Consider the following 26558-nt stretch of genomic DNA (forward strand, 5'->3'; position numbering starts at 1 on the left):
TGTTATTTACAATTGCCAAGAAATTTGTATCCTGTTAATTTTCCTGTTCAGTTTTTTACTTTGTGGCAGGTTGCCACAATCTAAACCACCTTATGGTTAATGAGGTAGAGCTGATTTTCAAACATGGAAAATACTCATAAATATTCAAAAGAGAGAGATGTTGATTAAAGAGGAGTTTGGTAATCTATTCCATTACCTCCTATTGGGAACTGTAGTCCTAACACCCCCTTTACTTTTTTGAAGACCTGGCAGTTGGAGCTCAGTTAGTGACTTCAATACTCAGGCTCTGCTGTCTTTGCTGTTAAATTAGGCAGCACATGAAGGCACTATATTTTGAACTCAGAGTATATTTTAGCCATGTAAGCTAATTAATAAAGTGACATTTTAGTGGTACATTTTTTTCTTTGTTGTAAAAAATGTCACATGACTCTAGAACAAGGAATCAGCAAGATAATGAAGATAAAATTTTCAAATATAAGTAGAAAATAAATTTAATTTCATAGAATGGTAGATTTGTTAGGGTTTGAAGGGTCCTTAAAGATCATTTCATTCCAATCCCCCATCTCCCCATAGGCAGGGATGCCACTCACTAGATCAGACTGCTAAGGACTCCATCCAACACTGCCCTGGATACTTCCAAGGATGGGGCATCCACAACTTCTCTGGACAAACAGTTCTGGTGTTTCACCATCCTCTGAGTAAAGAATTTCTACCAAAATATATAAAGACATGAAATACAATCTCCAGTGTGCAAGTCCAGTGATGATTACTGATGTGGGGTAGAAATTTGTGTTTAAAGCAATTCAACCTTGATCCTCTATTGGTACACTATATTTAATATTATACCACATCTAAAAGACTCATGCTAATTACATATTGCCATTCAAACTAAGTGTGTGCACTATTTTCTGTAAATCAATAATGTTCCTCCTAAAATTGATTATATTTTTTTCTCATTGGACAAAACCAAAAATGTTCACACACATGTATCCCCTCCACCTATATCTGGCTATTTTGCCTATTTATAACTAGTAAATATCCCAAACTAAAAGCAGCCATAATTAGAATTAAGGTTTTAAAACTAATTTCACTATAAGATTTATGTTGCAGCTACATTTATGCTAAAATAATTGTTTGAAATCGCACAAATTAAAAATTGCTGTTTAACAGTAGTGTCAAAGAAAGCATATCAGTGTTCAAATGCTAAATAACATTAGCTTATTCAATTTCTTAGAGCCTGATTCAAAACTTTCCTGAAAAATTCATTAAAAGTCTCAGTTAATCTACTTTGGATTTATATTTATTTTTTGTTTTGTTCTGTTTTGTGTTTTTTAAAATTTTTTTTAATTTGTGTTTGTTTGTCTGAGGCTTTTTGATGTTTGCTTTTTTTTTTTTTTTTTTTTTAAATAAAGCGAGTTGAACATAATTCCGGTTGTCATAGTTGTAGTTTGAAGTTTTTGGGGGAGTACATTTTCAGTCAGGTCAAAATCTGAACTCTTAAGTGTAGTATTGTATATTTAGTATTATCTTGCTCACGAATCTTATTAAAACATCAGAGATTTTTAAATGTTTGTGTGTGCTGTGTGATATCACTAGTATTTTCTCCTTCCTTGAAGTCACAAATAATTTTATTATTTAACTGTGATCTTTGTGTAATTGTGTCAAATGTAAAACATTTAAAATTGCAATGTGTATAAAGAGTAAATTTTGCTCAGCCTTCTGGAAAGGTCCATGATAAGTAAACAAAGCTTACTTAGTGTTTTTAAGTTGCATTTCTTCTGAAATAAAATTAAGTAGGTTATGTGTTGGTCACAGACCTTTAGTTAGATATTCAATTTCTACTTAGAACTATTTCAATATTACCATTCTGTGCATTCAGTAGTCACATGCGCATATAAATGAGCATTTGGAAATGCAACACTTATAGTAACTGTATCTTAAATGTGTCTTTACATTTTTTTAGCTTCTAGTTAATAAAAAACCAATGTATATCTATACAGGGAATGACAGAATCCTGGTGACATCTTGCAAATCATTAAGATTTCTTTGCAATTGAAGCAATTTTTTTCTCATCTCTAAATACCTGTTTTCCTGACTCCAGAGCTGAACTGCATTAGCCAAGAGAGATAGAAGCCAGGTAGTCACCAGCTTTATATATATATATATAATGATACCTTTTTTTTTTAGGCTGTAACTGCTGGTCAGATTGCTCTGCTCTGCTGAGAGTCATTTCTCTTCCCATAGCTTGAAAATCACTCCTTTGATTTTCAAGCAGTTCCATTTCCAAGTTTCAAAGTGATAGGAACATAGAAAAATGTAGGAATGGCCATGATTAAAAGTTTATTTTTCAGGTGTACTTACTAGCATTGGATCTGCATTTACAAATGGAGCTGCATGTTCAGAGCAGAAATGGTTTGTGCCCCACTGGCTCAGAGCACAGGTGAAATTAGTATGACAGCTTCCTCATAACCCTACATTAAGGTCTTTTTTATTTTCTCATATTCAGCTGTAAACCTTTTTTTTACTTTCAGTGATTTTTTCAAGTCCACAGCATCTATTCTCTTCCACTGAATATGTTTCTGCAGATAGCACAGCACATTTCGGAAATAATATTTACCAATTTGAAATGAACTCAAAATGGACATGGGAAATGTGAGAACTTTTAAAGTTTGAAAATCACAATTTGTTCTCACTTTTGATCCAAGAGTCTCTAGTGAAAAAGATGCACAAAGTTACCATTGACTTTCTAACAGCTCTATGCTGAAATCCAATGTGTAGGCACTAAAGGCACAGACTGGTTAATTGCAGGTATGAAGCACTGATATATCTTGTGGTGTACAAAATTATGAAATTTTTTTTTGGTTTATACACAATTTTTTTGATCAAAGAAATTTAAAGATATGGTGTACCTGCTTTTTTCCCCCAAAATTTTTCCCTACATTTAAAATCCAAAAGTATTTAGAAAATTATTGTCACTCTGGATGCCTGGATAAGTGATAAAGTCATTGATTTCTGTGTATTTTTTCCCTAAGAACTATCATAACTATTTTCTTGAGTTATGATGCTAACTATGAAAACATCTGTATTGCATTGCAGGTAGTAATTATCCTAAGATTTCATTATTTTTAGCCACTTCTATATAAAAATCATAAGTAGACAATTGCAATTGTATGCTGGTACCTCATTTTGTGTTTCCTTTTTATTTTCTTTCTTTCCTTTATCTGATTTTAAAGCTTCTTTCACTGCAGCATCTTATTGCTATTAATTTTTTTGATGCAAACCTGTGTTCTTGGAAGGTCACATTTTAAATTTTGGAGACACTTTTCTGGCCATAAAGTGCAGTCTGCCATATTAAGGAAATATCATGGCATACAGTACTATGTGATTTTTTTTTTTCTCTTCATTATCAGTTCATTTTCTGAATTTCAGGGGATTATATCAGGTTCTGATGGCTCCAATTTAATATTTATCACAGCAGTAAAGGTGCACTGAAGTTCCTTATACATGAGAGGAATTTATTCATAACTGATTTCTGCCCTAATAAAAATGTTATCTGGTATTAGTACCCTTATATTTTGTATTTAAGGAGTCCAAAAATGCTTCCTGTGTGTTCTCCAAAACCAAAACGGGATAAACTAAGTCAATGGTTTTTTACATTTGTGCAGAATTTCCTGAGTTTGTCATCACAGAAGAATGCTTGCTCTTTTGTTCTGTGATTATATTTGAGTATTTAAATATTTAGTGCTGAGGTATTGACTGGACCAAAACCATGCTCTGACTGACTTACATCTGCAGAAATGCAGTATTTCTGCCTATTTTAACTGACAACAGCTTTCTCTCAATAAAAGAGCACTCTACAGAGAGATAAGACCTTTTTTCTGCCTTGTCTCTTTCACCTCCCAGTGCAAAAATGTGATATCTGTGGAGGTTATGACAGAAGTAAATAACACGATCTCCATTTTAATAACTCCTTGAAGCAGGGCCTGCTGGTTTTCCCATGCAAGGCACTTTCTTTTTTTGGATTTATTTTTTATGTCCTTCTTATCTGAAGCTAAACTATCTTCAGATTTTAGTTAGTGATTTTTGGAAATGGGAAGGATAACAATAGTTGTAATACACAGACCTGCTTTTAAACTGTGTAGGAAAGTTGTGGTAGGAAAGAAAGCGTCGAGGGGGATGAAATTTGAATGCTCTGAAAAACAAAGGGAAAGGAGAAAGTAAGGAGGAAATTCTGCCCTTTGGCTGTTATAGGTAATTTAATCAAAGTTGGAAAAAAGATAAAACTGCTTCTTAAATATTTAGTTGTAAAACGCACAATTAAAAAAGTTATTAAGGTTTAAATATCAGACAGAGTCCTCAAAACCACAATGAAAATCTTTAGGTATCTAATAGCTACCTGTAGGTACTTGAAATTTTGTCAGTGAGTTAGTGTCCAGACAATTTGCTTCCAAATCTTTCCCTATTTGGTAGCACTGAGGGGCTTAATGCATCCTGAATATTTGCCTTCAGCTGGAAACATCTGCATAGGCATTTCACACAGACCAATCCAGTAAGTGTGTCCAGAGTGAGAGAAGCAATGTGCATACCTCCTTTTACTAAAAAAAGCAAGTGGTGCTGCTTTCTCCTCCAGAATATCTGCTTCTACCCATACAAAATATAGTAATGAGCATTCAAAATCAGAATCAGTTCCTGTCTACTGTTGTTTGGACACTTCCAAAAAATTTCTTTTTATTCTTAAATTGACTCTCAAGTGGCTTACAACAAAATTGAACTCTGGCTAATGTTAATAAGTCTAGCAATACAAAAAAATTTTTGCTGTAAACATTTGCTATCATAAGTTTTGTAGTCACAAGGAAAAAAAACAAAAACTAATTCAGCTCCAGAACCACTGCCTAGAAGCAGTACAGTCTGATGCAAAACTATGATGTGATATGAGGATGGTTGAGATATGTGCATGGATGTTATTTATCTGAGATCACATAAAGCACAAAATGAGTTTACAGCATGAATGATCACTCTGACTCTGAATTACTGTTATTTAACTGCAACATCCTTCTGTAAGATTTTGTGGAGTTCAAAGGAATATATAGGCCTTTAGAAAGGACGTGGAAATGGAAAGTGATCTGTTATATGAGTGCAATCCATTGCAATAAAATGAAAAATTTTTAGTTGTATTTTGATGTATGTGATTGCAGCTTATGGGAATACATAGTTTTTCTAACTTTCCTGGTAGTTTTAGAGGCAGTTCCTCACATAATTGTTATCAAAATTATATTAAAAAATTGTATAATTTTATATTACTACAGAAAATTGTTGTTATTTAGATGGCTCTGGAGAATGGTCCAAACCTGTGCATTTCATCCCCCAAGTTTGTTATACACCCTTTGTACTCTGTTGACTTACTCTACCAGATGATTCTCCAGAATATTATCCAGTTTAAATTCCAAGAGTAGGGATGGTCCAGAGCATGCCTTTATCTACATAGTGATAAAGTGAATCTTTTTCATCTACAAAGTGAATCTTTGTCATTTCATATGCAAAGCTGCAGGTGTACTCCCTAAAAAATCCCGTGCATGGTACTCTACTTTTGGCTAATGAAGAACATTATTTGGAGGGCAGATATTCCTATGAGCACCATGTGTGTTGTTGCTGGTAATTTCACTGTGAATTTTCAGAATGATTCTAATCAAACCTACTATTCTAAACTTAAAACAATTTTTCAATGGGAAATTAGAGAAATATGATTAGTAATTTCTGGTCATTCTTAAATTCCTCTTCTACTACAATTCATCAAATTACAACAGTGTTTTATGCTTACTAATATTGGGGAAATCACAACCTCCCCATCCCAACTGAATCTTGAAGCAAATAAGAAGCAATCAAAACTGAGAAGAGTTCTCATGTTATTTTAAACTAGAAAAAACTTAATTATTACAAATTAATAATTTTTTTCTAATTGCTTCCTTAGATAGTTTTAATTGTTTGCTGTAATTTTTAGCAAATATGATTAAATATATAAAGACTGTCTCAGCTTGCTTCCATTTTAGTGTTTCTTTATTAAAGTAAGTGCAGATTTACCAATCAAGACAATTCTGCCAGACTGTCTTAGTGGTTTTAGTATTGAATGTCCTTGTTACAGTCCAAAGGCATAACACTTCAACATATAAATTTACATAGTTCATTAAGATAGCTGCATCCAACAGCAGAATTTTTTAATTTTACATATCTTTGTTACTCTTAAATTATTTGAAATATTGTATAAGGATAGAAAGAAGAAGAAGCAAGTGAAAAATTGCATTGGTCTTTGTACCTTTATTTCACATGCTATGTATGACAAACGTATTTTGTGGTTTTGCAAGAAAATAATGGCATGACAAATAATTATACTAGTTCTATTTTTATTTCTGGTTTTCCTCTCTGAATTTCTCTTTCAAACTCTTCCATTTCCCTGACCTGACCAGTTATGGTCATTTTCTTTTTCTGTGATGTTGCAAGCAAAGAGGTTTTTGCAATCGTTGTACAAAACATATCTCTTTGTGGTCACTCTCAATGTTAATTTGCTGCTCATGAGACAACATTGCCACTCAACAATGAATGGTTTGAGCAACACAAGGTTTAGGAGAACAAATTAATCAAGTACAAGAGCAGGGGTAACAAACTAAAAATAGCCTGCCTAAGAACTATTCCCCAGATCCATCTGAATAATTAAAGTCTTCCAGAGCAATATAACCATTGGCTAGAAATATTTTATAATAGTTATGTGAAGGATTTTCAATTAGCCTATTAATATATTTAGGAAAGTTATGCGTTTCTGCTTATTATCACCATGATTTCAGAAATTACGTTGCTTGTAATATATGCAGTAATATATGTCTATATTGTTAGCTGGGTGTGGGGCTGCTGATTTGCACAGAGGACTCTACCTTAAAAAACCCTGAAATTAAATGTGGGAAATATGTTTTACCTAGAAAAGCAGGTTTTACCCAGTTCAGTATGAATTCTGGATCAAGACTGACATGGTAGCAATTGAGTTTGCTCTACATTGGACACACAATTAGCAATAGCCCTTCTCTTAAATATTAATACAATTTACAGATTAGCTTCTAGTTATTTTTCTTAAGAAATATGTGTTCTGGATTGCAAGAGTAAAATGCCATACACGAGTAGCAACCTGAGCCTTGCCTGATTTTGGGAAAAAAAAGGCATCTTGTTTTTTCAATAGGAAGATTTTTGCTCTGTCTTAAGCTCAATATCTACAAGCATAGGCACCCAGTTACTAATTTTATAATTTTATAATTTGAGATTACTTTATAGTAACTAGTTTAGAGAATTCTGCACTGCTCATATTTGGTTTTTATTGCTTCTGGGTATATTGCTGTTGTCTTTTTGAGATGTAATTTATACCACATCACATCAGTAGTGCTTTCATGAGTGTTGGAACTATACAAAATAGAGTTGTGCTCTCTTTTAAGAAAGAAATCTGTCATCTTATTGCAATGAGAACTCAATATGAAAGGGAAAACCAGATTTTTTTTTGATAGAAATAATGTTTTCTTTTTCTGATGTTTACCAGGCAAAGATTTCATTTTAATTTCATCTGCTGTATGCTTTAAAACATTCCTACATGGGAAGAGATACTTGTACAAAAACTTTCTTTCTTTTATTTTCATAAAGTCATTGCAATAAACCTTCACCTGGTGCCAGTAAAGGTTTTCTAATACTCAAACCCCCGACTAATTGCTGCATATTTTATCATTGAACTTCAGACCAATTAAACAGTAGCGATATTTTTGCTGTTTCTAGAATTAGTCAAACAGTGGGATTCTCCTAGAAAAGACTGACACTGGGAAGTTGATCTCAATCATCACTGAGAAGGAAAAAAATGTTTTTTCAGTAGTTTGATGAGCTCAAATATTTTAATTGAGTTTGGGGTGTTTTTTGCAACATTTAAGCCCTGTATGTTGGAATTATTTTAGTGTATCAGAAATTTAACCAATACAGAATAATTGAAAACTTCATAAAATTTCCAATTATTCTGTTCATAAATTAGAAGATAGAAAACTATATAAATAATAAAGTTGAAAGAAAAATTATTAAGTTGTAAGTAATTACAATTAAATTTAGTAAATTTTAGTACTGTGTTTCTTTCATTTTCATTCATTTTTGGAAGACAGGTTTTAAAGTGATTCGAAGTGTCTAATTGTAAAATGAAGTTTGTGTATTCAGACTCAGACACGTATACAGTGACTGTTCTGAGTTGCAGGGAGGTTGATCTCTCTGTTTAAGAAAGGACATGTTAACACAATAATTTTTCAAGCATTCATGAGGATGTAATCACAAATAGAACATGATCTCTGATGTCCATGTAAAATGAAATCAGCAAATCAGTTCTAGGGAAACCATTTCTGAAGAGGAGTGAAATGTTTCCAACAAATCCCAAATTTTATTCTAAAAGTGTTGAAATAGGATTTTTCCCTAAATTTTCAGAACTATATGATTTCATTTTCTTGGTCATGGGTACACATGTATTAATGAAATATAACTAGTTTTTAATTACTTTAAAATTTGAATACATGCAAATACTGAAATATAAAATGTATTCCAGTACAAGGATAGATGGTGTAATGTAGAGGAAACCAGAGTTTTCCTCTATAAAACAGAAAGGACAAACAAATCTGTCAGCTCAGATCTACAGGAGCTGTATTTCTTTATTTTACTAGGTAAGGTATAAAAAAGTAGCTTTAAATATTTTATATTTTTTTTTTAATTTAGCAAGCGATTCTTGTAATTTCCCTCAGAAAAGTAGTATTGCTTCTTAAATAGAACTTGGGATATGTTTGAAATCACCAGTTCAACTCTCTTGATTGTTATTCAACATCATAACAACACTATTTCTTGCTACAATTTCTTGCATTCTTTAAAATAGCAATTTTGTCTTTTGGGCTTTCATCCTTCAAATGCTTATTGATTTCTTGTTTCACTCCAGGCATTAGACAAGCCAGAGATGTGTAATTTTCTAGAATTGTCATGGTTGTTTCTGAAGTCCCCACAGTTTACAAATGTTTATCTGGAAGATAGTTTCTTGAACTGAATCCCATATTCCAAGTATTAGTCCACTAGATATGCCCAGAGAAAAGTGCTGCCTGTTTTCTTTCTCTCAAGAAATCTCTGCATATCCAGCCCTAACTTGGAAAGAATTGGTTTGCCTTTTCCATCATCTCACATTGAAAACTTACAGTTCATTATCACAAGAACAAATTCTTTCTTTTTCTGTGGCTGTCCATCAGGGAGGTCTCCCTATCACACTGATAATTTGTTCTTCACATGGTTTCCTCCTCTTACCCTTTCAGCTCTCTGTTTCCAAGGTTGCATCTCAAAATTTCAAACATAAAGTAAATTAAGAAATAACAATTGTCAGAAATCCCAATACTCTGCATCATATATTGCCATACTGTAGCCATCACATGTACTCATTCACACAGTACATTGTAAGAGCCTTGAACAAAAATATGTCTTGGGAAAAACTCTGACCTACACATCAAAGAAAGAGATGTTGAGCCCCATTGAGCTGGCTCACTAAACCTGGAAATTTCTCTTGCTAATCTACAAAATAGGTAAAATTGCTTTCTGATTTTTTCAGACTGTGAAACAGAGAAAACACATCCATTACAGAAACATAACATGGTCTCCAACAAGAATTTCTCTCATTTCTCTCACACAGATTTTTGGCAAGCTAAAGCGGATAAGTAAAGATAACATCTTTTATCATATCAACTACTAGACTTATCACAAGTTAGAAAGGGTCCATAACTTTCAAAAGCATGCAGGTAGAAAGCAGCGATGGGAGCAGGATTGCACATTTGTTAAGGCATTTACAGATGTTTTGCAGGTCTGAGTCTCTGTAAAGCAACAGAAACATAAACTTAACAGCAAACACCCACAAAGCATTAAGGAGCCTTTGACAGAAACCAGAAGTTTTAATAGATGGCAGGACTAAAAAAGGGTCTGCCTTGGTTCAACTTCTTGTGATGTATGATTTAACTGTGCTGATTACAGAGCACAGCCTAAACCCAGAGAAGTAATTTGTAGCTATAGTCGTGACACAGAATGAAATTAAGATAGAACAGTAGTGATTTTCAGGGGAAACTGAATTCAATAAATAAAATGTCTGAATCTAGATATCTCCTGTGCAAAAAATACTTTTTATCTATTGACAGTTGTGGGCAATACAGATAAAATTATCCTAAACACCAGAGATTTTGCAGACTTTGCTGTCTTTACTGTTGCCAATTGAAAAGAAATGCCAAGCACAGTTTCAGGCCTGTGTGAAAACACTAAAAAACAATTTATTGTTCAGTGTTATTTTCTACTTGCATGCTTAAAAAACTAGTAGCGCCTGACCTTGTGCACCCTAAATGTATTTGTTACATGACATGTCTACTGAAGTTTTCCAAACTAATATTTCACTCTGTCTTTTTCACATGGAGAAATTTTATTTACATAGATAATTTTGGAAACTAAAGACAGATGGGTTTGCAAGTGGCCTCAATAAAAGAGCTATTTTTGACATGTAAAGTTTTTGTTAGATTTTAGCTTGTGTGAAGTAATAGCCTAAGGTGACAAAATACAGCTTTATTTTGCAATGTTTACAAGGTTTTATCATGTTGCATAGTACAATCCAAAGGCATCTTAATACCAAGCAAATATGAGAAATTAAACATTGACTTTTGTTCAGTTTGGAAAGAAGATGTTATTTATTCACTGGAACACTGGGTGTGGGGAGCGAGTACTAAGGGTCCAGTGTAAGACTCCCCCCTTGACTTCAAGTGAAATTTTGTCTATGATTTGGATTTCATGAGTTTCAAAACAAATGTAGTGTAATAATCACATGTAAAAGTAAGGGTGAGACTTAATGAATATTTAATGAAATATTTCCCCAGACAAATAAGAATTTCACATTTGTCTGGATTTGAATTAGTTTTGGGTTAGAATGCATAGCTTAACAAATATGTGCAAAAGCTCTGAACAAATTGCTTCTTGACATAAGGACAAAATAAAGATGGCCCCAAAATTGCTTATTGTAAGATCCTGTACTCTCAAGAATATGGTTGTGACTTATGTAAAAAGGAAATATCAATCCTCTTGACAAATATTTACAAACAAATCTGAATCTCTCTTTCCTCACATGTTAATGAGAAAGATTAATACACATGAGGAGTTGGGCATCTCTGTGTTTATCTCAGGACTCATGGAAGCTTTTTCACATCATGCAGTTGGTGATCTGGCAGCTTTTGTGATTGGTAGATCCCTCACAAAGGCAACTGTAAGGCAGATAGAAAGGTTTTAACATCTTTCTGACAAGCAAACAGCTGACAGCGTTCCCTGATGGTGTTGTTTGTGACATAGATTTGCCAAACACTGTCTCATTTACTTGAATATGTCAGCAGCTGGAACAGGGAACAAGATGGTGACTAATAATCCTGAATTAATTGTAGCTATTAATTTTAATTGGGGTTCAAAATGTTCCTATTTGGTGTACATTTAAATTTTAAATTTAAATTACTAATTAAGTTTCACTCTGTGTATATCTCATATGAAGCAATTACTGATACTTCTCTCTGAGATAAATACCTCAAAAGCAAACTGAAGAAAGATAATAATTTCCATCACAAACTGTATGCATTTAAATTTGGCATTCTCTTTATTCCAGTCAGGACTGGAAAGATTAAAAAAAAAAGCAAAACAATTGTTCTAATAAAATACATATTTTTATGAAGAAAAATTACTCATAATTTTCAGTACACTACACAATAATGCTTAGAATTTTAGGATTCTGGGGTTTGGTTAGTAAATTAGTTTTTTTGTTTGTAAAACAATTTGGCACAAAGGGATATCTCCTGATAGCCTGAAATCACATTAGTATTTGTCACCATTTTGGAAAAGTCAACCATCCGACCATGGAGAATTCTGTTATCTAGATGATTACTCCATGCATTTTGAACAATAAAAAAGGAGATTGCTAAAAAGGAATTGTTTTTGAACAGGATGAATTATGCACAGAAAAAAAAAAATATTTGATAAAATATTTACATAAAAAGAAAAGCAATATTAATTAAAAAAATAAACAATAAAAAATATAGTGGACTGTCATTACCTAAAGACTCCTAAGGCCCTAATAACATGTTTTTCCAAAAACTGTTGAGATATAAGTAATAATACAGTTTACCACTACAAGCAGCTCATCATATCATGCAGTAATATGGAGAAATGATCACCCTCTGAAAAGAAACAACTGAGAGTAAAAACATCCATGTTAAAATGTACAAGGTTATGTGGTGATACTGAGTAGAGATAGAAAACTAAACTCTTCCTTTCAGATCCTAGTAATCTAGTAGTAAAATCAAAATAATTGTCAGATGTTCTATATGACAGAACCCATCATATAGCTTGCATGTGAGATTTTTAATTTGTAGTAATATATGTCAGTCAATCAGTTAGTCCTTCTCTGTAGGTGACCATCTACTCATTTTACTATATCCAAAACATTTTTTCCTTTTTAATAAAAAATTCTATTTTTGCAAGTACCGCCATTAAAAAAATGTTGGTTTCCATGCTATATATCCAGAAAATTTAACAATAAAAGTTTTTTGCTAGAGAGAAATTTACTTCAGATTTTTGGGGTTGTTTTTTTGGTTTTTTTGGGTTTTTTTTTTGTTCAAAAAGTAAGAATGAGCTCTGTAACTACTCCCAAGTTGCTTATTAACTTTTTTCCCTTTGTATCTAAATTTACTAGAAAAAAGGTTGCAGAAGCCTTCCAGCTCATCTTCTGATTCTAGGTTGCTTGCATTTAACAATATATTTTTGTTGTACTGGTTTTGGCTAGGGTGGAGTTAATTTTCTTTGCAGCTGTTGTTATGGGGCCATGTTCCATGTTTGTGCTGAACATAGCATTGATAACAGGGATGTTTCAGTTCCTGCTGGGCAGTTTTGCACAGTGTCAAGGCCCTTTTGGCTCCTCACAGAACTCCATCAGCCAGGAGGTTGGGGGTGCAGAGGAGCTGGGACAGCCAGGACACCTGACCCCAGCTGAGCAAAGGCATATCCCAGACCACAGGAATACGGCATACAAAGGTAGGGGGGAAAAGAGGAAGGAAGGAAATTTGGAGTGATGTTGTTTGCCTTCCCAAATCACCATCTTGTGTGATGGAGCCCTGCTCTCCCAGGAATGGCAGAACACCTGCCTGCCCATGGGAATTGGTGAAGGATTCCTTGTTTCACTTTACTCGTGCATGGGTTTTACTTTCCCTATTATACTGTCTTTACCTCAACCCATTATTTTGCCCACTTTTACTCTTCTGATTCTCTCCCCCATCTTACTGAAGGGGTCAGTAAAAATGAACACTGGCATGGAGTTTAGTTACTTACTGGAGTTAAACCACTGCAAGCTTTTAGCAGGGACTTGTGCAGTTCTTTTATTCTGTTTATTTTATTTTATTTTATTTTATTTTATTTTATTTTATTTTATTTTATTTTATTTTATTTTGTTTGTGGAAACCCAGGGCACAGGGAATATTTCTTTGTCTGCTCTGAGGTGCCCTGTCCCCCAGTGGAGCCCTGACTTTTACCCTCATTCATGAAGAAAGTTTCCTAGACTTCAAGACTGCGTAGAATCCACAAAAGTGTGAAATAGATTATAGAGAGTAGTGTGGGTGTATCACTTGGTAAGAAATTTAAGCTTTGAGATTTTTAGTATGCTGTGGATGGAAGCAAGATGGAGGGCACAGGGTGTTGTCCTGGGTTTCTTCTTCCTGCTTCTTCTTCCTTCTTCTTCATGGGTGTGGGTGGCATTTTGTAATTGGGCAGAAAAGTCTGCATTGAGGGCTCTGTGGGACCAGTTATTGGGTTAAAAGGGAAAATAATCTGGGTGTCAGTTCTTAATTGGATAGTTTAGTCTTAAAAGACCTTGTAACAAGAGACTGTTAGCCATTTTGTGCCTTCTAATGAAAAGTTGCCAAACTCACAGTAGTGAGACTGTCTTGCTGTTAAGAAATAATAAACACTTGAGTCCAAACATGAACTACTGTCTCAAGTGCCTTCAATCCAGACCCAGGGAAACCGACCACTGGTACTGCCACATTTTATATTTTATTTTATTTTATTTTATTTTGTTTTATTTTATTTTATTTTGTTTTATTTTATTTTAATCTATTTTAAAATAAATATTAATGAAGTCATGATTATTTAATTCTGTACTGGGTCTTTATGTTCCTTATTTTTCATGCTGTAAATTTGGTGAACCAGTTAGGAATATCATTGACAACAGCTGAATTAATTTAAGAGCTTCTTATGCAAATTGTGAAGAAGAGCACACTGCCATGTTTAGGTTCAATTAAAAAAAATGATATTTTCTTTCCTTTCCATCTTGGGGTAGAAATAGAAAAATACAGATATATAAGAAGTAGGAAATGAAAACCCAGTTCTACCCCTGCTATATAGAACAAGTTCTTAATAGACTGTGAGACTAATACTGTGGGCATTAAGGAGTATATATGTATATGACATCACCAGTAGCATAGAAGGTTTTGTGACTGCAGGAGAAAATCTTATTTCTATTTGCTTGCAACATAGATTGATAGTTTTTGCTTGCTTGTTTACTTGTGGTTTTAAAAAAGAAAATAAATGTGGGAGTAAAAGTGTGATGGTGGCATAATGCTGAAATTGCAGGAATTTGCATATTACTGGGAATCTAATTAATAGGAATAAAAGAAATTAAGAAGGCAAGATGAATTCTGTTGAGAGAATGCAAAGTGTCCAGAGAAACCTAGAGAGTACTTTCTGCTCCTAAAAGACAAAAAATATACCCAGCTTATTTGTCTGTGAAGTTGAGTGGGTGATGACAGAATCAAATATAAAAACCCTTTCGTGCTACTGTGGAAGATGAACTGTGTGCTCCAGGCAAAACTCAAAACATACAAAAAGAAGGGCAGGTTTGATGAGGCAGAAGAGATCACAGATCTCTCCCTCAAACTGCTTTGTCACAAAAAAATCCCCCCATGCAAGTGAACCTGAATTTCAAAGATGAAAATTCAAGGAAATACAGTGTTGAATTAGAAAACATACATGAACAGCACAACCTAAATATCAAACTTTGCATTGATAATATCTTAAACCACAAGTGAATAAATATTTCTCATTTTATGGTTATAATTTGTATAATTAAGATTTTTTTCTTCTACACAGATTGTAAGGATCAGCTTATTATTGTCATTATCACCATCATTATCTTTATTCAGTCCTTTTCTGATGGGCACCAAATAAAAAAGCAATTTTTCTAAGGACAACATTAAATTATGAATGAATCAATATTTTATAAAAGATATTTTGGACTGAGAGACATTAGGACCCAACTAAGTCTCCTCTATAATTCTGTATTTTAAAGAAATTTTTGTATCACAAAAATATTATAAAAATTTCTATTTTCAATAGATAATTTTTGTTAATGAATTACCTTGGCTGAGCAGTCTCTATCTTGGAATAGCTTAATTTCATTTATTCTGCAAAATTACACCAAATATTTCAACATTAGTTGATTAAAATCTTGCGAAGATTCAACCATCTCTGGCTTCCATTTGTTTTTGGAGGTTTTTTTTGCATCAATCCATTTTCTTCACTTGTCTATAGGATTTCTACATTTCCAAAATATCTTAAGACATTATAGAAATAATTTTTAATTTATGCAATTGCATTGTGCAGGGTTCTATAAATAGATCTTTTTGCCTGTGGACCTAAAAAGTCTATTTAACAATATTTACCAAAAAAACCCCAAAAATAGGAAAATTATATTTCTCTTATTATGATTAGCAAAAAAGTTAGAGGCTGTAACTAGGGCACTGCAATGATTTAGTTCAATGAATAAACATCAATATTTACAGAAATGTTATAGAAATATCAGAAAAATTAATAGAAATATGAATAAGTATGAAAAAACTTAGTTTACTAAGATTTCTCAAAGGAAAGCAAAAATATCTTGTGACCAGGGTACAGCAAAGTAAATAGAAATTCTCAGAACTTCTCTTTTTTTTTCCTAGAGCATCTTGCATAAAGGCAGCGTTCATTAATTAGAATAATTGTTGGTAAGTATGAAAATGAGAATAAGAGGATCCATAGCAATAACAAAGCAATTTAGGTAGTTGCAGATTTTTTTTTTTTTTCCCACAGAATACCTGTTCTTAGACAAAACCAGAAATTCCAAACTTCAGAAAATTCTGAGCAAAAAATGCATTCTATGAAAATAATAAAGGGAGATCACACTCACACTAACAAATAGAAATTTCCATATTTGCCTGGAAAGAGATGTGAACTGAAGTATGGTCTGGAAGAAAAGATTTCACAGAGCCCAGAGGAAGACAAAGAAATATCCACTTTTATACCTACACCTGAACTATACACAGCTGAAGTAACTGAAATATTTTAGTGAGTGTTTGCACCAAAAAGTGATAGATGTTTCAGCTCATAAAATTATTTTTGTTTTGAGTGAACAATCCAACAAGAAACATAGCTAATTATTTCTCTACTATACTCACCTGTACTAGACATAAATTAAAAATAAATTAAATTAGAAAATTTTATTGGAAACCAGGGGAAAATAATGTCATATGAATTAATACTTCATTGTAGCTGCAATAAGATATTCTGACACAATCATTATGTTAGATCAAATGCTGTTTATGAACTCAGAATAATGATGTAAGAATCAATAAAAAGGTTCTGAATAGATGCGGACCACATTAGGAAAGAACAAACGAAAGCAACCCACTGAGTACAATAGAAACTTCTGCTTGTTGCTTATTGCATCTGATTTAATTGCTGATTATAATAAATACAAAATTACTTAGTGATTTATATGTAAGAAGTTCATCAGAAGATGAATTTTCCTAGGACTTACAATGCCATAAGGTAAATTAGACCAAAATTGTGGTAATGGTACTAATTAATTCAAATAGTGATAGTGATGACTGCGAATGGATTTTTTCATCATTCCCATTATAGAGTTCAATAAATTTCATTTCATTATTGTGTATAAAGCAGGTTTTTAAGGTTGTATAGCAACCTAATATTTTCTGTTGTCAAATGAGTTTGAAAATAAAAAGGGAAAGGAAAAGGAATGCAATTACTTTTGATCAAGAATTGCAGTGCTGTGGATCTCAATAAATCTGCACTCAGAACTCTTGATTTCTTCAATAATACAGTGATCATGGGAAGTCATTAAGAAAACTACATCAGAATTCTTCCAAATATAGATAGAGGTAATTGAGAAAAGCCATGGTCTCAATGATCTAGAAGATAATTGTTTCAAGTTTGGCACTGGTTGCGATGATCTTGAGAAAGACATTTAACTACTAAACCACTAACACTTGATGTTGGCTTTTCTGGCTTACATCACTTGATGCTGAGAATACTCTTAATTTATTTACATGATCATTGAATGTGTTGACTTTAATATAAATAGCATTTATCATATTTTATTTCAACACATATACCAAAAAGCAGTCAGAATTCATATGTAGATTATTCTACTTTTTTATGGACAAAACCAAAATATTCTTTCCTTTGCGCAAGAGGCCCAAGGAGATGTGCTGCTGAAGATGCTTGAAGAATTTATGCAGTTCTTGGTTCGGTGCCTTCTAGTGTCTTGACAAGATTGTGCCTCCAGCAAAGCAAGGGCATGCCTTCTGGAGGAGAGGGCAGGAGTGAGAGGCAAGGCACACAAAATTTGAGATATTAATATTTTAGTTGTGGGGTACTGCTGTGGGGTTTACATCTACTTTTGAAAAATATAATTTTGAAGTGCCAAATCAAAGGGTGCACTGCCTTTATTTACTCAGATAAATATAGGATAACTCATTATAAGACAAGTTATGGGCTATAGGAACCCTTCTGGCAGACCCAGCCCTGCCCAGATGTCACTGGAAACATCTCATAAAACATTGTCTGTTGCAAGTAACAGCAGAGTTACTGGGCCACAAGGTTATGTGTTCATTTAGTTCTGCTGTGGAGAGCAGAGCTATGAAGTTTTGCTTTCCATTTTCTATGTTTTCCCACTGATTCATCAACCCTCAGGTTGTCTGTCTTCCTTAAGTTCAGCCCTTTCCTTGAGACTTTGTTCCTGCCACCTCTCAGATATGGGCACACCTGCACAAAGATGATCCTCTCAGGCTTTGAAACATGCAGTTGGGATGGGAGACAAAATTGTTTGTAGGGATGATACCACTTCTGACATTTCCCTTGCCTACCTTCCAGGCAAGAAGATCATTTTCTGCCAAAATTTGACAGAATAGCACTTTTGTTCTTAAATAGTAAATGCTTCACTTCTATAGGAAAAAAAAATCCCTAGGATTCATCTATGCTCTTAATATCTCTGATAACTGCTATCTAACTACTATATATCTCTGCTAATATCTATCTAGCTGCTCCTAATATCTCAAGCTTTAAGTTCCCTGATGGTCACTTCAAAAGCTCTGAGAATGTATGCAACTATTTGCTTCTTTTCTTCCTTCCTTTGGTAGTTTTCTAGTGTTCTGATCAAAATGTTGAGTAAGTGATGTTGGATAAGAGAATTAACTAATTTAATTGCAACTATTTTTCCTTAATTATGGAGAAAATATTACTATGTCATAAATTGACAATTCAGTTTTAATTTTGATATTTATTTTCCTATGAGACACCTTTGACATTACTATTATTGATGAAATTAAAAAAAAAGATATATAACTTTTGTGGAAAGTGTGCTTATTTTAGAAGACAGCTCACAACAGATTAACGTATGAAAATATTGTGAGAATAATAATAATTCATCATTATATTTCATAAATAACTGGCAGCAGGATGGCAAGGATGATAAAAATGCCAGCTGTTCCCAATTAAGCATTTCATATGGGCTGAATTTCTGTTGATTTATTTATTCTGTAATTCACTTTTTTTTCCTCCAATTATGCAGTAACAGGAGCTGCAGTCCAACATGAGGAGCAAAGTCTGATTCTGCAATGCAAGGTTTCTTCTGTGGCTCTGAACCAGGTACACAGTGTGTCTCATGACAGCTATCATCCTGATTAAATTTTAATCCTCCAGCCAGGATCATACCTGAGGATTTGAAATCCTTTCAAAGTGTAAAGATATATTTGAAGATTTGATATCCTATGGACTTTTTCCAAGAGGGTCACATTTTAGTTGCTGCCGAACCCCAAATATTTCAGATAACGTAATGCTGTAAATCTATTCTTATTTAATTAAACAATTTAAATTAGCTGTCTCTGAAAAAAAATAGTAAAATTCTTGAGAGTATTTTTTATTTTGATCTTTCTGGTGGTTTGTTTTTTTGGGTTTTTTTTTGGAGTTTGGTTTTTTTGGCGCTTGTTTGCTTTGGATTTTTTAAGTTCGGTGAAGATATATAGCTATGTATGAAGTTTAAAATTTAAAGTATCCCTAACTTACTTTTTAATTGAGTTCAATGTACAAGTCTTGTAGGACAGGTTAATTGCATATCTCTTGGGACTGAAAACTATATGTATGGGTAGGTATATCTTTGCAACTAAGGGAATGCTCAAGGTGACCTGCTTGGTGGGAAACAATCTCCTTCCCCCCCCAAAAAAAAGATAAACACCAAGTAGGAGAAGTTAAGAAGTAACTAAAGGCAAGTAATAAGAAGATTTGAGATTCTGTATTTTAAGATTTATTTTGCAATTTAGAAAAACAAATTTTATTTTAGAATACTGAAAAATTAATTCTACAGTTTTTTGTCACATCTGTAATCCATTGATTCCTCACAGAAGAATTAAATGAAATAAAATTTTAAAATTATTTTTAAAATGCATTTCTGGTGTATGTATGCTATGTAAAGTCAAGACTAGTTTAATGGTTATCAAGTATTGTAAAAATGCTTGACATTAACATTACCTTCCATGGCCTCAATTGGTTATAAAGCAAAATGGTTTTGTAATAATAATACCACCTTCTTGACTAAAATTCTGCAGGATTTTTATATTGGATTCATACTAAATGTATAGGCATATTTCACTCATCAGTCAAATTCCAGGCAGCTAATTCAACATTAGCTTTGTAATAGAATGTCACATGCTGTTGCTCTGCAGAGCCCTCTGCATTTCCAGCAGTGTAAATCATTTATATGAGCTGGCAAAACAGTTGGTCAACTAACCGAATCCCAGGTTCTTATTTTCAGGCAATGCCCTGATGTCTTTGCATGTTTAACCATCAAGTTTTGAGCACAGCATATGGTGGCAATCTACTGCCAGTTTGAGTTTTTAACTGTTTAATTTATATGTTTTGGTTTTCAGTTATTGATTATATTCATTTCCCTGCAGAACTCTCATCAAGAATAGAAATCCTGTGTCCTATCCAGTGTTCAGATATATTGCATACTTGGTGGGTAACACATTTGAATTGAAATCAGAATTGTTTAGTGTTAAGTGCAACTTTTTCTGAATCCATTTCATCTTGTATCAAAATTACTGAATTTCATCTCCTATTATAAAGCACACTATGAATAAAAACATTTTACAAGACTTATAATGACAGTTGTCATTCTTTGTTCTTAACACAGTAAGAAAGAGTGGAATGCATATAATGTGGGGATGAATGCACTGAGTCCATACTCGCACACTTGCTCACTGGAAGAAGAGAGACAATTTTACCTTGCTCCTGGATTAATTTACAATAAAACACACTTTACTTCTCCTACATATGGAACCTTCTCAGAGTATGTCAAGATTTTTGCTGTGCATCCTTCAGTAATACTTCTGAAAATAGGTATGTGGGCCACTAGCTGATAACTTTACGATTAAAACAAATATGGATATTTAGAATTGAAACGTTCTTCATATTTTGCAGCATTTGAACTTTGTGTCTTTCCAGCATGTGTATCTTCTTTCAGTGATATTTTCAAGGAGATGCAATATTCAGTCACATTTTCCGGTGCCTTTTTGTTAGGGCATTGCTTCACTAACAAGCACTGAACCAGCACATCTACTGTCCTACAGCTCTAGGTCTGCTCCTTGCACTGTCAAGTCAGGCCACAAATCCTCATAGTTTATTGAGTTCTTTATAGCAACAGAAACTTATCAGCTTTTTCCAAATCCTTTAATACTTCTGAATTCAGATTAGTATCAACTCCAGAAGATTTGTAGGGAAGGCAGGGTAGTCTCCAAGTATTTGATTTTTAAGTAAGATGGTTTTCTCTGTAAGGGTGTTTTTAACTTTCCTTGGCTAGCACAAGGTTCAGAAGCCCAGTCAATGCAAAACCTCACATATGGTGAAATGACTGTCTATAACTGTTACATCCACACACTTTTCCAGTGTTTTTTAATATTTAGATTTAATTTTTTTCCCTTATTTACTATGTTCCTACTCCCAATTTAAGGTCTTAAGGTGATCTTTTCCCAATAAATAGCTGATCCTTTAAGCTCTTGAATGTAAAAACACAAAAAAACCAAGTACTCTCCCTTGCTTCCTGAATGGGCAATTTCATTTGAAAGGGATGTTTATATAGAGGAGTGATACTGAACTGTAAATTTCAGGTTAAGTGACCATTTATTTTGTTTTTCCATCTACTTCTGTTCCTCATTCCATTAAATGTAATGCAGATGCACTTGCTACATATAACTTATAATTGCAGTTTTATTTGTTTTGTAGTGGCCTTGCTATGATGTACTCTATTTGGAGTTTCACTGCATTGGCAAACTGATTAAAAATTATAAGGAATATGAAGGTATATGAATTTATTTTCTACTTGAAAGTTCAGTTTGGATATACAGAAGATGATTTTCATAATTTGTTAAGAAAATAGTCTAAAAGCTACTTAAACTCTTGTCCATATTTGTTGTCAACCAAAATGTGCCAATAAAAATGGTATTTTTATTCTAAATACATACACAGGTTTAGGCTAAGCAAATATTAATACAAGCATAGAAACAGCCTATTTAAGGAAGAAATAGGACCCAGATATTTTTTCTTCTAGTTATATTGCTAAATTTCCAATAATTTGAACAATATTTTATACAAAGTATATTCAAGTACCAATTAGTTCATTACTAGACTGAAATAATGTTTATCAAAACACTGTTTAGTTCAAGAAATTGCAATTTTTTTTTTATAAATAGTGATGCCTTAATGCATCAGCAGCTCATTGGCTGCATTGTCATTTTTTGTGGAATGACGTTCTAATACAAAGCTTCAGGCTGAGCCAAAATTTCTGACCATAAAAAAAAGCTTTAGTAGTCATTATAGAGTGTTAAGAAATTCAGTCAATGACTAAGTGATAGACCATCAAGGAGTAATAACATTAGATTAGAGGGCTTCAAGCACCTTTTTTAACTTCATTTTTTATTACAATGGATACCCAGCTGTTTTGCTCTGGTTCTCTCATGGTGTCACATGCTTTGTCTCATTCTCTTGCATTTCGAGCAAGGAGATCTGAAAAGACTTTTCGGACAGATGGTGATGTTGTGTCTGAGCTGTAATTCATATGCAATATCTGTCCAGAATTACATTTGTGCCATATGCACTGACTTTTACATTCCCTTTGGAAATGCTTTTAAGAGTAGGAACAAGCAAGATCTCAAAATATGTCATTCCTCTTCCCCCTATGGTTATACTAACTGCACTTCTGCAAGGTGCTAATGGACAAGGTGTCTCAAACCTCACATCACATCTCCATAAGGATGTGACCAGCCTCAACTGCTGAGGACAGGTCTCCTAGGATAACTAGTTGTGCAAAAGAGGGAAATTAACCTACAGTGAGATTTAATTGAAACAAAGTATTCAAATTTCAGCAAATATTCGCAGCCAGAAACATTATATCAATTGTCTTCCAAAAATCTATCCCTCTCAAAAATATTTTTTTTTAAATGTTATTTACAATGTCTTTTATGATACATTCTACCACTGCAAAACTTTAAGCAATTTCATTATTACGTGATGAAACATCAGGGCCAAAAAACATCATCCTGGATTCATCTAACAACATTTTTTCTGGTATTCAGATTGAATGTTTCTTTCAGAGTCTTGCTGAATAGAAATTTTTCTATTTGCATAGCAGGTAAGAAATAAATTAAATAAATAAATATTCTCTATGTATGTATGTGATAACAAATATATTCCATGGAAACTGACAGACTATAGTTTATGCTATTTTTTTTCTTGAGTGCAGTGAGAAAGCTGAAACTTCTATGTGCTAAATGCTTTTTGGGTGGCAAGGACATCCAATAAATTAATGGGAAGTCTCTAAAAAGAACAAGTGGTAAAGTTTTATCAGATTTTTAATCTTATTACAGTAATTTTATTTATCATCTTTTAATAATTGTCAGAATCTCTAGGGACTGGCATTTTTTTCATTTGTGGTCACATAATTTTTTGGGGGTTGTGTATTTATCCCTGATTTGTTTTTCTTATTTGTTTGTGGGGTTTTTGCACCAAGCTCAGCACTAAGGACCTTATCTCACCCTGGCCAGCCTCATGGAATCTGATTTTCTCTCTCACTGAGTTGATATGTATGAACTATTGCCAAGCCAACTTGATCTTTAATTATTCTGGATAGCAATGCTAGCATTATCCTGATTATGCATTTTGGGAGGAGGGATTGTGTGTATATATTATATTTAAATTACTTCAATTAAATTAAGAGAAAATGCATTCTTAATAATACAAGCTGCCAAAATCTATAAGGACAGAAACAAAGAAGGAATAAAACAAGATGACATTACTTCCAGCCAGTCATCTTTTGTTATTCAGTTTATTGTAGATACCATAGACTTTGCAAACATTTGTTTACATGTGTTTTGACTGCACATTTTTCCATCCGCCTTCTTCCTTCTTGGAAAGGAGAAGGAATTTCATAAAATCTGATCTCTGAAGTGAAAATAGTAAAGCAAATCCATGCTTCATTCTTTTATACAAGACTTTTCAAATTTTTCAGTGGTATTGCCTGCAAGAGATGTAAAGTATCAAGGAAAATTAGGACTTTTCATTAATGAAAATTATCTTGTAACCATTTATTTTCTGCCAAATTAGAACAATGTGTTCTGTAATTCTAACTATTATCTAAGTTTTATGTAAATATCCAACACGATTTCCCAAAAGGGTAAATTTATCATTGTACTAAGGATAGAGTTCAAAATAATATCTAATACTGCTTCTGCATCTGAAGAAAGAAAATGCACGTATTCTAGTGGCGTGAGTTTTTTAAAGCCACCTTAGAATTATTTATTAAAAAATAATGGCAAAATCTGGGAAATAGGGCAATCTACTAGATTGTTACTAGTTGTCTAGAGAAAACAACACGGATGCTAGTAGGGCACCTATAACTCAGTGGTTGATAATATCACCAGAGACAACACCAGAATTATTACCAGAGCAATAATCTCAGCAGAGTTCCACAGCTAAAATAGAATTTCTTGAATATTTAGGTAAATTCCCCTTTCATTATTGGAAGCATGCTGTTAGAAAAATTGAGAGCAAATACTACATTGTAACATTGACATATGGAATAATGAAGTTGGGAACTGGGAGCAAAAAGTAATGAGAAGCTAATGAAGAAACTGAAGCTTAATATACATTCATAAGTTGTGCTTCTGTGAACAGAAATAACCCACAGAACAGTACTGTAAACAGTAAATGATGAACAGAATTACATTTTAAAGCATCAGCCAAATTGCCTTTATTTAAATCAGAAACTTTCTAAATTCAAGGAAATGTAAACAAAGTTGTCATTAGCAGGGTGTTGCCCCAGTCAAGATTAAATAGATAGCTGTTCAATGAACAAAAGTTCAGATTTGAAATCATGAAGAGCTTGCTATTTCCTTTCTCTGTAGTGTTTCTTTAAGATAACATTCTGGCAGAATTAATACTGAGAATTGAAGTGGTAATGCAATAAACAAATGATGGTTAATCTAAACTCATACGTTGTATTTTAGGAAAGTTAAAAATATATTTTTAATTATGGCTGTAATTGAATAGTCGATGTCTGAAATGTTAATTTGGGAGATTCATAAGCTTATTGTAGCTGTATAAGGACATATGTGTTGATAGGAATATGTGGATATTTGAGAGGTGGAGTGTGGCTTGTTATTGAATGCAATATTGTTTTTACAGCATTATCATACTGGCAATAATGATGAGCCATAAGCCTTCACATGTTTGTGGAAAGAAAAGAAGAGTATTTCTAGTACTCAGCTTGCTGTTTTTCTGAAGGAGAAGGAAGAGTCTTAAATCCATAGTTTTACATACTTAATATGTTGGGGTTTTTAACCTGGATAAGATTACATAGAAATATATCTATACAAAATATGTCCCACTTTGAGAAATTATAATTTTATTTTACATTTTATTTCTCCCCAAAGTTGGTTGTATTGAACTGTACACTTGAACAGCTCTGTCAGCTCTAAATAAATATACACAGCAAAACTTTTTTAGTCCAAATAAAGTTTCCAAATGATATCCTTTCTCAGTATTCAAGCTGATAGGATACTTTGCAGGTAAGCATAAATAATCAGCTTTTTCCCCTAATGATTAGAAATTTATGCTAGGCATGCCAGAGAACATCAAACTCTACAAAGAGACGAAGCAAGGTGTAGAAGGTGGCGGATATGTCATAAAATAAATGGTAGAGTAATTTGTCAAAACTTTTTGTCACACTCAAAATATATGGATTTTAAGAGAAGGTCTCAGATGTGGGATGTTTTGCCAAATAAACAAGCTTTAACTGTGGTACATTATAGTGAATTTCTTCAGCATAGCAGTAAAGCATTCCAATTATGTTTGGATAGGAAAAAAACCTACAATGTCTATTATTTCTCCTGTTGATGCATATTAAACTATTGATTTAAATCTGCATCATTTTAACCAAAAAAACCCCAAACTTTTTTATAGATATTTGCATAGGATATATAAATGATTGGAATACGAAGACAAGAAAAAACGTAATAAGTGATGGGAAACATACAAAACATCCCTTGAATTAATTATTTTCATAATGGATAAATATTTCTATAAATGCAAGTATTTTAGATCTTTGACATGGAAATTCAGTGCAAATAAGAATAGCAATGGAAAGGGAAAAAAGGGAGATGAAATTAAGTCAGAAAAGAGAAAAGGTTCTGAGCAAATGACTGACTGAAACTAGTCTCATCAAAACATACCTAAATATGAAGTCTTGAAAAAAAACACTAAGGAAGTAAAGCTTATTTTGAATTGTTAGAATTTCACATCTCATTTGTCTTTGATATATTTTCTTTTTAATTTGTAGAAATAAAATCGTTTCCTTTTTTTTTTCTTTCAGTAAGTCTAACATTGAGAGATTTCCAACTGTTATGGGTAAATTCTTGCATACTGAAAAATTTTGGAGGTAAAAATGCATTTAAGAACTTTCTGATAAAACTATTCCCTCTTTGCCATCACTTTTGCTAAAATTGATCTCTTTCATCTGAGAACATGAATCCAATCATTCCCCTGATGAACCTGCTTCATTTTTCTCATGGAGGGTTAAGAGG

This window comes from Melozone crissalis, unplaced genomic scaffold (genome assembly GCF_028551555.1).
Source record: "Melozone crissalis strain CALT ecotype California unplaced genomic scaffold, PUWL_Pcris_2 ptg000042l_1, whole genome shotgun sequence".
Lineage (NCBI taxonomy): Eukaryota > Metazoa > Chordata > Aves > Passeriformes > Passerellidae > Melozone > Melozone crissalis.